The sequence below is a fragment of the Amblyomma mixtum genome, chromosome 8, assembly GCF_055824585.1.
Source record: "Amblyomma mixtum isolate Tamu chromosome 8, ASM5582458v1, whole genome shotgun sequence".
NCBI lineage: Eukaryota > Metazoa > Arthropoda > Arachnida > Ixodida > Ixodidae > Amblyomma > Amblyomma mixtum.
This window is the reverse complement of record NC_143019.1, coordinates 20,966,104-20,982,043: the sequence shown is the minus strand read 5'-3', so window position 1 is coordinate 20,982,043 and position 15,940 is coordinate 20,966,104. Positions and strand designations below refer to the sequence as shown.

At 52.4% G+C, this 15,940-nt stretch overlaps 1 pseudogene; it reads left to right on the top strand.

Moving 5' to 3' along the window:
- Positions 1-13,155: 13,155 nt before the first annotated feature.
- LOC149331620 (ipis-1 pseudogene) lies at positions 13,156-14,292 on the top strand (annotated as a pseudogene).
- The last annotated feature ends 1,648 nt before the right edge of the window (positions 14,293-15,940 follow it).

The following is a 15,940-nucleotide window of genomic DNA, read 5'->3' as shown; positions in this document are numbered from 1 at the left end:
ACGGACGCCGCTTTACGCAGTACTGTTAGCATCTCCCTTGATAGATTTTTTTTTACTGTCCTTAATCTCTTTTCGTAGTTTTTTTTTTTTTTTTTTTTTTTGCAGGGACAGAACTAGCTTCAAGAGGCACTAGCGTTGATTAGGGGGCAGTAATCTGCGCTGGGCAGAAGTTGGAGGCTAACGAAAAGCCACGAAATTAAACTTACGATGCGCCTCGGTGATGGTGCATCCGCCGCGGTGGCTCAGTGGTTACGGCGCTCGGCTGCTGTCCCGAAAAACGCGGGTTCGATCCCGGCCGCGGCGGTCGAATTTCGATGGAGGCGAAATTCTAGGGGCCCGTGTACTGTGCGATGTCAGTGCACGTTAAAGAACCTCAAGTGGTCGAAATTTCCGGAGCCCTTCAAAGCGGCGTCCCTCATAGCCTGAGTTGCTTTGAGACTTTAAACCCCTATTAACCATCGGTGACCGTGCTCCGCTCCTGACTTGAAAGACGTGGGTTGGATACCGGTTGCGCCGGTCGCATCTAGATGGAGGCGAAATTCTAGAGGCCCGTGTATTGTGCGATGTCAGTGCACGTTAAAGAATCCCAGGTGGCCGAAATTTCCGGAGCCCTTCACTGTGCCGTCCCTCATAGCCTGAGTCGCTTCGGGACGTTAAACACTATGAAAACAAAAACGAACTTATGACGGCGCAGGAAACGTTGGAAATTCTTTTTGGGGTTTAACGTCCCAATGCAGCTCGGGCTATGAGGGACAACGTCGTGGAGGGCTCCGGTGGTGGTGAAAAACTTTATTGAGGAAGGCCTAAAAAAACGAGAATTATGCAGCAGCATTGCGGGTGGCCTTCAGGCTGCCGGTCGTGGCGTCTAGGCCGTGCCTAGTCGCGACGCCCTCTGCCCAGGTCCCCAGCCGAAGTTGGAGATTCAGCTCGGCGCTGGGCAAAGCAGCCTCCCACTGCTGCGGACTATTTAGGTGCCAAGAGGCAGGGGGCAAGTGTGCCGAGCAGGAGGAAAAAGATATGGGCGTAGTCGGCTCTTGGGCTGTCACATAAGCGGCAGGCCGGCGAGTACGCTCCGGGGTGGAGGAGGGCAAGACGCGCGGGGGGAGAAAGGTGTGGGCCTGAAGGTGGCGCCACAAGCGTTGGTGCTGCTGGGAAAGGGATTCGTGCGGAGGGGGCAAAGTGAGACGAGAGAGGCGGTAGTAGGCGGTAGCGGAGGGCCTCTGGCATTGGAAAAGAAAAATGGTGTTTGATGAAAAGAAATGGCGCAGTAATTGTCTCGCATATATTTGTGGGCATCCGAACAGCGCCGTAAGCCGCCGCCGTGGCTCAATGGTTATGGTGCTCGGCTGCTGACCCGAAAGACGTGGGTTCGACCCCGACCGCGGCGGTTGAATTTCTTTGGAGGAGAAATTCTAGAGGCCCGTGTACTGTGCGATGTCAGTGCACGTTAAAGAACCCCAGGTGGTCGAAATTTCCGGAGACCTCCACTACGGCGTCTCTCATAGCTTATTCGCTTTGGGACGTTAAACCCCATAAACCAAACCAAACCGAACAGCGCCGTAAGGAAAGGGAGGAAGGTGGGAGGGAAAGAAGGGAGAAAGAGGTGCCGTAGTGGAGGGCTCCGGCTCAATTTCGACCACCTGGGGATATTTAACGTGCACTGACACAGCACACGGGTGCCTTTTGCGCTCCGTCTCCATCGAAACGCGGTCGCCGCAGTCGGTTCGAACCCACATTTCGCCTCCATCGAAATCAGACCGCCGCGGCCGGGGAAATTATTTATCTGGCGTTAAGAGAGAATAAGGGAACAAGCGCTAGTTAAACATATCCTGGATGAAATCAAGAAAGGGCGGGTATGGGCAGGGTACATAAGCTGAAGAGAAGGTAAGCGATGTGGATTTCAAGCGAAGGCAAAAGTAGCGGGGGCGGCAGAGAGTCAGGTGGCCGGACAAGATAAGGCAACTTGCAACGATAACGTCGCTACAGTTGCCGTTGGACAGGGTTAGGAGAGTGAAAATCTAGCTTGTCCTGCAGTTAACTTAGGCTGATTATGATGCTGACGATTGTCGTATTTGGCCAAGAGTCCAACAGATGGCGACACCGCCCCTTTGCTGTGCTTAACTGCGCAGTTCGCGGAGCGCGCGAACATGAAAAGTCAGTCGTTCACCACCGGACTCTGTGTTGGCTGTTCGTTCTCTGGCGCTCGCCCGCAACGCGCGGGGCCCGAACGTCACAATGACGACGAGGAAAACGTGTTGAACTGTTTGAAGCGTTCCTGTACTTCGGAAATGCCAGGCGTCGGCAAGCTAGAGCCGTTCGACACGCAGACGAACTAGGACGAGTGCCGAGAGAGAGCTGTTCAGTACTTTATTGCCAACGATGTGCCGGATGACAAGAAACGAGCTGTCTTGCTCACGTGTTGTGGCCCGGCCACATGCACCTTGCTGCGCAATCTGCTGGCGCCCGTGAAGCCGTGCGAGGCAAGTTTGGCTACCATTTTTGATGTCCTCGGGAGGCATTTCTCGCCACAGCCGTCGGAAGTTGTTGCCTCATTCAAATTCAACTCCAGAACACGACAGGCGGGTGAAGCGGGTGCTGACTACTTCGCAGCCCTGAACAAGCTGGCCGATGAATGCGGGTTTGGCACTTTTCATGAGAGGATGCGACCGTATAGGTGGTATGCACTGGCGCACAGCCGCGCCGCGGCGCTGCGGTGCGCCATGATTGAGGTGCGGCCGCCATGATTGAGGTGCACGTAGCAGACGAACTCCTGCTCCGCAAGCATGTTTCCTTCGGGTGTCGCGTTCAGAACGCCATTTGGAATCCGCGTGCATCGGAAATGCGGCCGGTAAGTCGCCGAGCGCAAGAGCCGCGCGAAACTATGTCGTAAACGAATGCGAATTCGATTGGAAGCTGCGCTTGTTAGCGCTGCTCGAGCCGGCCGAGAAAACAGGCGCAGCGACGAAAGTTGATCGCGTGTTTAGTTCCCCTCGATTCTGGGATACAAGCTCGGATAGCAGTCAATGGCAGAAGCGCTTCCGTGAAACCGGAGAGCCGCATGTAGCACACTCGCGGGGAAGTGATCGGTGAATCGGCGCCACTCGATAGCTGCGGCATCCGCGGTGCGTGAGCACACCGAGTAAATGTCTCACAAAAGGGGCCGGTGTTATATGCCTTGTGTAGGAGTCCTCCGCACACAACGCACACGCACATGGCCGGGCATCGGAAGCTTTCTTACCACACTGGAGCACACGTTCTTCTGCGCAAAGGTGGTCATATAGATTGTCACAGCGGCCGCTTATAAGGCAGCAGACTGGGCTAGGTTGTTCACTTTTACACTGTGCACGCCATGTTGGCAAAATTCGATACGAGAGTGCTAGGTTCCACTTGAAAGCCCGCGCTTTGTTAGTATCGTGTCTCTTATTCGCGTCAATATCTGACAACACAGCGCACGGTGGAAAATTTTGAGCTGTTTTAGTAAGGATCGGGTTTGCCGTGCAGCTCGCAAGCCATGCAGTATCACCCTGACGCAAGCGCAAATTTAACATCGTCCGCGATAGGACGCCGCCTGGGTGGCCACGACTCCATCGAAAAACGAAACGCACGTCCAAGACCCAAAAAAGCACGAGATCACATTCTTTCATTCAACATATCTAAGTAAACTTTGGTGGCTGTCCTGCGTTTATTTAGGATGCACTTCGTCCAAGAATTTTGCAGGTCAACCTAAGATTAAAGTATGAAACGTTATATCACGGTCAGGTATGTAGTGCAGCTCGGAAATCAACGGCGCTGCGCAGATACACAGTCCACCGTTATGCAAGGAGCACCGCAGACGCGCCGCAGCTGTCGAGTGGCGCCGAGTCACCTATCACTTCCCGCGAATATGCCTGAACTACATGCGGCTCTCCGGTTTCACGGAAGCGCTGCTGTCATTGACTGCTATCCGAGCTTATATCCCGGAATCGAGGGGAACTAAACACGCGACCAACTTTCGTCGCTGCGCCTGTTTTCTCGGCCGGCTCGAGCAGCGCCAAGAAGCGAAGCTGCCCAATCGAATTGGCATTCGTTTACGACGTTGTTTCGTGCGGCTCTAGCGCTCGGCGACTTAGCGGTCGAATTTCCGACGCACGCGGATTCCAAACGGCGTTCTGAACGCGACACCGGAAGGAAACATGCTTGCGGAGCAGGAGTTCGTCTGCTACGTGCACCTCAAACATGGCGGCCGGCGGCGGTAAAGTCACTGGAACTCTGAAAGTACCGCAGCTGTTTTCTCTTCGCCGCCGCGCCGCCTATTGGCCAGTTGCGATCACGTGATTAGGCGCCTCCATAGATGGTCCACTCGCTCTAGGAGCCGACGGGGCGCAGTGCTTCCGATGCGGTTGGACTGCGTGTTTTACGAAGTAGCACGTTCAGTATAGCATCTGTGTGCGTGTGTGTCTGTCTGTGTGCGTGTGCGCGCGCGTGTCTGTGTCTCTATCTGAGCGTATGTCTGCGTGCGTGTGCGTGTTTCTGTGTGCGCGCAGTGTGCTGCGCGCGCGTTTGTCTGTGTGCGTGCGTGTGTCTGTGTATGCGTGTCTCTGTCAGTGCATGTGTCTGCGTGCGTATCTGTGCACCGCGTGTGTCTGTGTGCGTGCGTGTGTCTGTGTATGCGTGTCTCTGTCAGTGCGTGTGTCTGTGTATGTCTCTGTCAGTGCGTGTGTCTGCGTGCGTATCTGTGCACCGCGTGTGTCTGTGTATGCGTGTCTGTCAGTGCGTGTGTCTGCGTGCGTATCTGCACCGCGTGTGTCTGTGTATGCGCGTCTCTGTCAGTCCGTGTGTCTGCGTGCGTATCTGTGCACCGCGTGTGTCTGTGTGCGTGCGTGTGTCTGTCAGTGCGTGTGTCTGCGTGCGTATGTGTGCGCGCGTATCTTTGTGCACCGCGTGTGTCTGTGTGCGTGCGTGTCTCTGTCAGTGCGTGTGTCTGCGCGCGTGTCTTTGTGCACCGCGTGTGTCTCTGTGCGTCGTGTGTCTGTGTGAGCGTGACAGCTATAAATGTCTTCGGAGACGTTGCTTTACGAGATTTCGGAGAGCTCGTCGACTTTAGGGTCGCCCAACTGCCTCCGACCGGCTACTGACCACACGGAGGGAAGAACAGGCGGCAGGAAACAGTAAGCGTAAAGGGAACGTTTTATACGCAGCAGACATCCAAGTGAAGCGATTTACTAAACGTTTTGTTATATAGCGCTGGTAAGTACGCAGCCTGCCGGCTTTAAAGTTTTCCGGGTCCCGAAAACATGCATTTGCGAGCCTCTCGCGGAAGCGATAGGACAAGCCTGCTTCTTGCGTTGTTAGCTCACACCCATGGGCTCAAGAATACGAGAGGCTGCGCAGCTGTCGTGCAACGCTTTCAAGGTTTTCGAAACCCTCACCTCATCTAAGCTCTCAATCATGAATACTTTCATTAATTTTTGCGCAAAACCGATGAACAAGGCCGCCGCAAGGGAGACTTTCTTCGCCTAGCAGACGACGCGCTCGCCGCGCTGGACCACCTCTGGCAACAACACCCCAATGTTGCCTGCGCGCCGCCCGCTGGTTGCGGTACTTTCAGAGTTCCAGTGACTTTAGGCGGCGGCGCACCGCAGCGCCGCGGCGCGGCTGCGTGCCAGTGCATACCACCTATAGTGGCGGGAATTAACGATGAATCAATGCAGACACGACTGTTGGAGCTGCCGGACTTGACGCTTGACATGGCGAAGAAAACGGTTATCGCGATGGAGGCAGCAAACAAGGATTCGCAAGTGCTCTCAACGGCGCCCGCGTCATTTGTCGCTTCGACCAACGCTGTGTCACGTGACTCTACAAAGCAGAGGCGAGAAGAAACGGCCATTTTGTGCTTTCGCTGTGGTGGCGGGCATCTGGCTACGCAGTGCCGACATCTAAACCAACGTTTTTAGATCCCTTTAAGTTTGCAAGCTCCCCCGGGCCGAGCCCGAGAAAGCGGCCCCCGTCCGCTTCCACTCACCACGCGGCGCTGCTGTCGCTGTCGGCCCGGAGCCGCCGGAGCGCTCGCGCTAGGCAGTTGCTGTGACAGCCTGTTCTCATCCGCGATAATATTGGGAGCGAACACGTCGAACTCAAATTTGCTGCACTTTTGTAGCTGTCACGTTGAAACTTCAGTCTCGTGGTTAAATAAATGTTTCGCCTGGCTAGTAAGGGTGAGACAAAGCGCAGGGTGATGCCTGTTCGCAAAATACCAATCGTTTGCATTGCGCTTTATCGCATCGCGTTCGCGACTTTTAGCGCTATGCGTATGTTGGAGTAAAGCTATCAATATTTTTTCGCTAGAATGCACGAAACATCAATGAAAGGTTAAAACTAGCGATGTTCCACTTCTAGATCAGTCACGAAATTCCGCGCTATATTATCAACGAAGCACCGCACATACCAGCAGCATTTTGCACGTTCTTTAGAATGCCAATTTCAGTGAACACAACTATAAATGCAGACACACTTAGCTGGATGCAGGGAGCGAATAACTATAGAAGAGCTTTTTATTTGCAATGATCGCACAGACGGGAGCAGCGTCCTGCACTTTCATTTTTAGAATGTTAATTTCATTGAACACAGACAAGCATTAAATGCAGACACACTAAATCAGAAGCACGGAGGGAATGGCTACAGAATGCGAGCTTTTTTATTTGCAATGACCTTTTCTCTGTTCTCCAGCCGACGGTTGTCTCTCGCATAGAAGTGCATGCGTTTCACTATGACAAAATGTAGCAGTTGGCATGTAAAAGTGGCCATATGCTCTGCACATCCAAGCCGAGCAAGGTTTTGCAATTGCAGCTCGTCTAGCACCTCCCAAAAAATGTCCCCAAAAACGGGACCTTCTTTCAAAGAATTCGAGATTGCTTAGTTTACAATGTTGGTAAACTCTAGCATCTTTTTGGTGGGATGCTTTAAGCACCCTTGCTTGAAGCTTTAGTATACTGTAAGATAAGCGTCACTGCCAACAACTGGCACAGGAGAGCTGATATCTTCCATGCTGATATCTGCTGGCTGCTCCAAATCAGGCGGCGGCAACGATGGCGTAGCCGCGAAGGGCCACGCTGGTCGGGCAAACAGCGTGGCGAGCGCCACCGCGCGGCAGGAAACGGGAAGGCGACAATCCGCGCACCGCAGCTTTCGAACTGAAAGGGATCTAAAAACGTTGATCTAAACAGTGTCTGCCACATCTGTGGGATTAAGAGCCATCTCTCTCGTGTGTGCAAGGGGAGAAAAAATGTGACAAACACCAGGAGAGCGAAAGATGTAGCAAATACCAGGAGAGCGGCGCCGCCGTCTGTGAACAAATCTGTGCATGTCGTGAACGATGCCAGGTGTGATGAAGCCAATGAGCGATCGGATGCGCTTCAGGTATACGAAATGTGGAGTCTGCAAGGCACTGCAGGAGTTACTCAGCCATACCACGTGGAAGTCGCGGTGAACGGAACTTCGCTGCTAATGGAAGTTGACACGGGAGTAAGTGTATCCGTCGTATCTGGGGACACATTTCACCGAAAGTTATGCAATGCAAAAAATTATGCAATGCAAGAGAGCTCAATGCTGTGTCGTCGCTTGAGGATGTACTGGCTGCGTACTCCAGTGTTTTCGATGACGAACTTGGAACTCTCAAAGGCGTGGCTGCAAAGATCACCATTCAAGACAATGCCAAGCCAAGGTTTTTCAAGCCTCGATCTGTACCGTTCGCGATGATCGATCGTGTTAACGAGGAGCTGCTCCGTATGGAACGCGCTGGAGTGCTGCGACCGGTAAGATCATCAGAATCGGCTGCACCCATTGTGCCTATTCTCAAGCGCAACGGACAGATTCGAATCTGTGATGACTTCAAGGTCACGGTGAATCCTGTGACTGTGCCGGAGAACTATCCGATACCGCGTGTTGAGGATCTATTCGCCAGACTGAGTGGGGGTGAGAAGTTCTCCAAGCTCGACCTCAAGGATGCCTACTTGCAAGTGGAGCTGGACGAGGCGTTCCCGAAACTGCTGACCGTCAACACGCCAAGGGGGCTTTACCAATACACACGCCTGCCTTTCGGCGTAACCTCAGCACCGTCGATTTTTCAGAGGGAGATGGACAACTTGATGCACGGTCTACGGTCTACCACACATGGTCGTGTACTTCGATGACATCCTGGTGACTGGGCGCAATGATAAGGATCACCTTCAGAACTTGTGCCGAGTACTGCATCGCTTGAAGGAAGCCGGACTGAAGCTGAAGCTTGACAAGTGCACCTTCATGGGTCCAAAAGTGGAATACCTGGGCCACGTTGTCACGTCGGCTGGTTTCCATCCTAACCCTGAAAAGACTGAGGCTGTACTGAAGGCCCCCAGGCCTAGCGATGTGAAGTCACTGCAGAGTTATTTGGGACTGGTAAATTTCTACCGGCGATTCCTGCCAAATCTGTCTGCTGTTCTTCATCCACTGAATCAACTACTTGGAGCCAAAACACCGTGGATGTGGGGTGCTGACCAGGAACGCGCGTTTAGGGAAAGCAAGGAGTTGCTGGTGTCTGCTGCGGTTTTGGCACACTACGACCCTAGGAAAACATTGGTGCTGATTTGCGATGCATCACCATATGGAGTGGGGGCTGTGCTGGCCCACCGTGAGGACACGGGCGCTGAGCGTCCGATCGCTTTTGCATCAAGAAGTCTCACATCAGCTGAGCGCAACTATAGTCACTTGGATAAAGAGGCACCTGGTGTTTGGAGTGACCAAGTTTCGGCAATATGTCTGGGGCAGAGAGTTTGAGGCGGTCACCGACCACAAGCCTTTGCTAGGCCTGCTCTCCGCTGACAAACCCGTGCCAGAGACGTGCTCTCCTCGAGTGCTGCGCTGGTCACTGATGCTGGCCGCTTATAACTACAAGCTTAAGTACAGACCCGGAGCCAGCATCACCAGCGCTGACTGCTTGAGTCGGCTGCCGCTGCCTACTTCGGAACACACTGTTGAGCAGCCAGCTGAAGTATTCATGCTTGAGGCTGTTTACCCCAAGGTCTTGGTGCCGTCTGTTGTGGCGGAAGCCACTTCCAAAGACCCTGTGTTAGCACAGGTTCGCGAGGCACTGTGGGCTGGAACAGAGCTGCGGGATCCTGTGCTAAAGCCATATGCCAATCGCACAACGCAAATGAGCGTCCAAGAAAATTGCATCCTGCTGGGTTCGCGAGTGGTTATTTCTAGTTCACTGCAACCTCAAATGCTGCGTCTACTCCATGAAGGCCACCCTGGAATTTCAAAAATGAAAGCAGTTGCTCGAAGCCATGTGTGGTGGTCGACCCTGGATGAAGACATTACGAATACGGTGCGTAGATGCCATGTGTGTCAGGAGAACCAGAGAACTGCGCGGCCGGTAGCTATGACGCCATGGCCGTACCCTGAGAAGCCGTGGTCACGAATTCACATCGACTTTGCTGGACCTCTCAAGAATCGCTACTTGCTGATCGTGACGGATGCTTTTTCAAAATGGATAAAAGTTGTTCATGTGGCCACACCATCAGCAGACGCCACGATTCCATGCCTACGGACCATGTTTGCTGCCCATGGTTTGCCAGACGTGATTGTGTCGCATAATGGGCCAGCATTCGTGAGTGCCTCGTTCAGGGAATTCCTTCAGCGCAATGGCATAACGCATGTGCTGACGCCACCGTATCACCCGGCATCAAATGGTGCTGCGGAGCGTGCAGTGCAAACTATCAAGGCAAAGCTGAAGAAAGCAGTGGGTGGAAGCTTCGACTGTCAGCTAGCCCGCGTCCTGCTGAACTACAGGTCAACGCCGCACGAGACTACTGGGTGCTCCCCGGCTGAGTTGATGATGGGGCGCAAGCTGAAGACAGCTTTGACCCTACTGCTGCCTGACATGAGGTCCACAGTTCTTACAAGGCAGCTAAAGCAGAAGGTTGCGCACGAGCAGCATACCCATCGGACGCCGCTTGTGCAACCAGGGGATCCTGTATATGCACGAAACTTTCGAGATGGTCCACGCTGGTTTCCAGCAATGGTGACTGCTACATCAGGCGACCACATCGCCGATGTCACATTGCCTGATGGTCGATCCTGGAGGCGACATCAAGAACATATTGGACACGATTTCTCCGCACCCGAGGTTCCTCCGCCGGCTGCAGCAAAACATCAAGTCTGTTCACGTGATGTGAGTGCAGATGACCAACAGACCTCTGCCGTGCAATCGCACCTGAATGCCGGCAGCGAGGACGGATCTGTACAGCACGAAGCTCCACCAAGGGATAATTCAGCACTGGGTGTGCCGGTTGATCCAGAGCTTCCCAAGTGTGAGCCGCAAGCACTGCCGTTGCGAAGAAGCTCAAGAGCAAGACGGCCCAATGTACGCTATTCGCTGTGAGGCCTGTTCACGTTACCTTCTTTGTGTGGGTGGGGAGGGGTGTCGTATTTGGCCAAGAGTCCAACAGATGGCGACACCACCCCATTGCTGTGCTCATGGAGGAAGGAAAACTAAGGAGAGGCCCTTCGTATTCCCAATGCATTGACAAGAATGTGGCGGAAGTGACGTCAAAATTTAGGCTTAAAAAGTCGGGCCACTAGCAACGTTGTCGTTGTTGCTAAGAAAACTCGGGCCACTAGCAACGGCGTACGGCGTCGTTAGCGTCGTTGTTGCTAGGGGCCCGAGTGTTTCTCGGTGGCGGTGGACGGGCTTTCGGCACGGTGTGTTCGGCCTTGCGTGTTAAAGTCTACATGCCTGGCGTCGTGACGTTACGCACGCATCTAGGATTGCTTTTAAATAACCGCTCATTTGATATTTTGTTCGTCAAACTTGGTGTCGTTACGCGGAGCGATCGATGCATTGAAATGAATCTCGCGAAAAGGTGGCACTCCGGAACCGCGTTTCGACACGCGAAGAAGCGTTGATTGTTTTGATCAGCGAACTTTCGCACCTCACCAAACAGCACAGAAACATGAAGCCGCTCTCGGCGATGCTGAGCTGCGTTTCGAAGGCCACACGGCGGGTGTACGGTAGCCCGAGGAGGATGGTGAGCTGAGCTGTAAGCGGCGCGCAATGTCGTCTTTCTTCGCCTGGCGTCGGAAAAGGTTCACCGCACCTGTGCGCCGGTCTGTGTCTAGGTGCGTGTTTGCGGGGAGGGAGGTGTAGGAGTGTAGCGGCAAGCGGCGCGGTTTTTTTGATACCTTTCTTTTACGAAGTGCTTGCGAGCCGGGCGCGAAACCCGCCCCGTAGCTCGGTGGAGAAGGAAGATAGTGAGGAAAGCCGAGCCAACTTCCGGTTGCGGGGCAGCTTCACAAAATGTGACGTCAGGGCCTCTCCTATGGCTGTGCTTAACTGCGCAGTTCGCGGAGCGCACGAACATGAATAAAGTCAGTAGTTCATCGGACTCTGTGTTGGCTGTTCGTTCTCTGGCGCTCGCCCGCAACGCGCGGGGCCCGAACGTCAAAACGATGAATCGCCATATCAAAGCTAGATAAGCTCTGGATAGTTGGCTTCTTATACGCAGGGGGTTCCGTGTCCGGGTTGTAAAAATTTCTCCTGCGAGAACTACTGGACTAGTTGGTCTCAATCGCAAACCACACTGTAGCTTATGATAGTCTGCTTTTTCAGATGAATAATTTAACATCAGAACTTTACCGGGTTGCCTGGAATCGGCGAAAAACTGCAGTCGTCTGCGCGCAAAATTTTCGTCGAGGCCAGCGAACTAGCCTTGTTGAGCGGCTGCGCCACCTGGCGAACTGCGAGGCAACCAATGTGCCTGCTTGGAGCTGGGACAGGTCTCGCAGCACCCCAGATGGCGCAGCCTGTCAAATCTGGTGCTCCTCTCGCCTCGACGAAAACTCGGCGCGCAGACGACTGCTGTTATTCGCCGATTTCGGACAATCAAGGAAAGTTCCATTATTACATTACTTCTTATTAAAAAAACACTAACATAGCTACTTTCTGGTGTGTAGTTTAACTAATAGTCCAGTAGTTCGCGCAGGAGGGTTTTCACAACTCGAACAGATAAATACGAAACACCCTGCATAACTCTTCTCGCAGTCCAAATCTGTGGTTAAGCACTTTCTTGGAGCTCTGTCCAAGTTCTTTAGATCGTCTGCAACGCTTACACAAATTCGTACTGTCATCCAGCCTTGCTGGTTTTAGAGCGCAGCTCTTTGGCGTTCGTTCCTGGGTTTCGCGTCGTCGTCGTCGGCGATGTCGTCGGCGTCGGCCTCGTAACCAGCTCCGCCCCCCTTTCATCCGCAGCTGGGGTTGACTCACTATCGGCGTCAGCGGCATCAGTCAGTCGCTGCTATCTCTTCCCTCCTCCCTTTATCGTGTTGTCCGCGTCAGCGGCATCAGTCAGTCGCTGCTATCTCTTCCCTCCTCCCTTTATCGTGTTGTCCGCTTGCTGCGCGCGCTTCTGCCCCCATCGTTTGCCGCTGGGTGTACACGCCGCCCCCCTCCCCCCTCTTCCTGCGAGTCTCCGGTTGTCAAAGCGCCGGCTCGAACTTAATTCCTTTCTTCGCTCCTCCTCCAATGCAACCCCTGTGCGGTGGCAATCAGAGAGCCAGATCGGTGGCGGCGGATCTGTATATGTGCACCGCCCGAGCCGAAATTGCCGCTGCCGTTCGCCACTGCGAAATTATCTGCCAGTTCTTTCTGAGCCATGAGCGAGACGACCGATGGAAGTCCTCCGTCTGCTAAAAAAAAAATTCTGTGATAGCGCATACATGTGTTGCTCGATTTCTTTGCCTCAATCTATCGAAAAGGTGAAACAGCTTATTTGCTGCGCTCAAATTTCGCATTAGGAAGTAACGTAATCGTCGGTAATTTTTTTCTACGTGATTAGACAAAAAAGAAATTCCCCTTTTTTTAAGTAAGGCATAAATATCGGGATCGCCGTCAAGTTTAACCACATATAAACCTGCAATTAAGTACAAAGGACTTCCCTGTCTCGAAGAACAGCACAGAACTTTTGCAGAGGCTTCTGGACCATTGTTCTTGATTGGTAGCGTTAACATCACAGGCCGATCATTCCTTCCTCCAGTTTGCATCATTTGAAAAGTTTGAGTGCTGTGGCATTCACCTTAAACCAAAGGTGTCTCTGACTCTTTTTAATTTTGCTGTACTCGTTCTGTTGCAGAATCGGCCCAGGCATGCTGTCACATACGCAACTCGAGTCTCTATTCAAGTTTTCCTTAAGTTTGTACCAGCGTCTGCAGGCCAACACCAACCAGAGCGAAAACGTCGTATGCTCGCCGTTCAGCATAGCCTGCGCACTCGCCATCTTCGCCAGTGGTGCTTGCAACGTCACGGCCAAACAGATCTTCGCTGCGCTAAACCTCAAGGCGAGCAAGTACCGAATTCAACAGCAGTTCTTCGATCTGTTGACTACCCTATCAGGCTACGCCCCCGACGTCACGTTCTACGCCGCCAGCCGCATTTACAGCGACCAAAAGTTTACCATCCATAGCAGCTACCGGGACCTTCTGGAACCGTCTTACGGGGCCAGCATTATGTCTGTCGACTTCGAAAGCAGCCACGAGTCGGTCCGGCGCGAAGCCAACGCTTGGGCTTCGGAGCAAACAGCGTCCAAGATCCAAGAAATCCTTCCCTGCGGAAGAGTGGATGCTAACACGGCGTTGATTCATCTCAGTGCCACCTGCTTCAGGGGCTTCTGGCAGTGGCCTTTCCACACAGTATATGCGATGCCTCAGAACTTCCTTCTCAGCTACTACAAAGCTGTGCAAGTAAACATGATGTTCATGCGCAGAAGCTTTAAGATGGGAGAAATCAAAGAGTTAGGCACCCGTGCCCTTGAGATCCCATACAGGGGACAGTTGATGTCGATGGTCATCCTCCTTCCAGACGACGTCCAGGGACTGTCCCACTTGGAACAGAGCCTGACTCCAGCCAACCTATCTGCGCTTCTAGCAAGCATGACATTGGTGAACAACGTGCAACTCAGTGTTCCCAAGTTCAAGATCGAGTATAGTGTGGCTCTGCGGGAGACGCTCGAGGACCTCGGCGTCAAGGACTTGTTCATGCCAGGCAAGGCCGACCTCTCCGGAGTATTCGAGACTGGCACGCCTAGTGTCTCTGACGTGTTCCACAAAGCACTCTTCCAGGTCGACGAGGACGGCACAGAGCCTGAGGCGGCGATAAAGAAAGCTGTTATCGAGCCCGGCGGCCCAATCACTCTGTGTTTTGCTGTGGACCATCCTTTCATGTTCCTGATTAAGATGAACCATTTAGATGTTATCTTATTTTTAGGGTCCGTTCGAAAGCCGTGAACACTGGTGACGTTAGACGCAAAAAAATTTTTGCGCTGACTGCAAAATAGTTCATTTTTTCTGTCACTGCGACGCGGCTGTAATTGTCTCTCTACCTTCTGACATCCACGAAACGCGAGGGCAAAGTTCTGCATTCATTATTTCGATATCCCTGTGAGGCTAAATTAGCTTCTGACACCACTGCTGGTCTCCGAGCTGCTCGTTGCTTGATATTACCTCTTTGAAACTCTTTTTAAGTCTGAGAAGCGGAGTTAAATTTCCAAAGTGCCTGCCTGGAAACTTTTTCATACCATAGCTCGCACAAAATAAGCGTTGTGCCTCGAGAACATATGTGAGATGCTCACTCATCACCAGAATCTAGAAAAGAGTATAGGTGACGTCATCTTGCGGAGCGCGAATATAAGGAGACCGTGAAGGAGTCAACTTATTGGTGGAACGATTCTTTTTCTGTGTTAGATGTCTGATGCAGGCAACCATGTCAGTTTATCACCTTTTAAAGCATCTTATTTCAGTTTTCTACCTTCATAACCTCATCCAATCTGACATTCTTCTTCGGTGTGTTGCACCACGTGTTTTATTACTTTTCAATACCTCATAAGGATGCTTTGTTCGCTTTTATCAGTTTTCACCTGTTTGTCAAACGTGTTCCTTTTATCGCTTTTATGGCCCTCTACACGGTTCTGACATTTTCTGCAAAACTGATAAGCGTTGTGACTGGCTGCCTGTATAATCTGTGTGCCTTTGAAAAAAAAAATCGATTCTTAGTAGCGCATGGTCCTGTGTGTCTTACTTATGAGCGTTATATTTTGCGCTGAATTATTACCTAAGAAAATGAAGCACCAACTAGTCTTGCAAACAGTTATACTTGGGAAGTGAAATGGAACTCGCAATGAGTTCTAGTTCTCGAACTTGTCCGTCGTTTTAAAGACTGCAGTAAAAAAAAAGGGGGGGGGGGGGGACGTCGAACTATTTTCCAGGTTAAATAACTGGGCACCGAATTCACTGCTTCTCACTCCGGCGTTTGGAGGTCCAGTGTACAACCGAAATTGCAGCGACATATATATAGCACGAAAAGAGTGTAAGCTATACGTGGAATAGGAGCGGTATGGTACAGTGTGCGTGTGTGTGTGTGTGGGGGGGGGGGGGGGGGGTGTAATGTCCCAAGGCTGCACACGGGCTATGAGAGACTTCTAGGTGAGGGCTCCAGATTAATTTCGACCACTTGATGTGCTTCAACGTGCACAGACAGCGCACAGGCGTTTTCGCATTCGCCTCCATCTAGTTCCAGCCACCGCCGCGGCAGGGATTATATCTCTCGAGCTTATCAGCTAAGCAGCCAAACTCCATAACCACTAAGTCACTGTGGCGGGTTTAGAGCTTGGAGTATTTATTTTCTTTTCTACTGCTGATGCATGTCCGAAGCTAGCCTAACGTGTTCATTACTGTGGGTGAGGAAAAAAACTTGAACAGGCGCTTACCACAGCAGTCGACGAGGACTAAATTCCGCTTTCTTTGCTCGTGGGTAACGAAAAAGGTTGACAGCGCAGCGATCTGTGGAAAGGATAATCACAGAGTCAATGTTGTAACTGAATTCGACGCACGTTACGGAAGCCGGCGGAGCGCAAAAAGAACACAAGCTTGCGTAAGC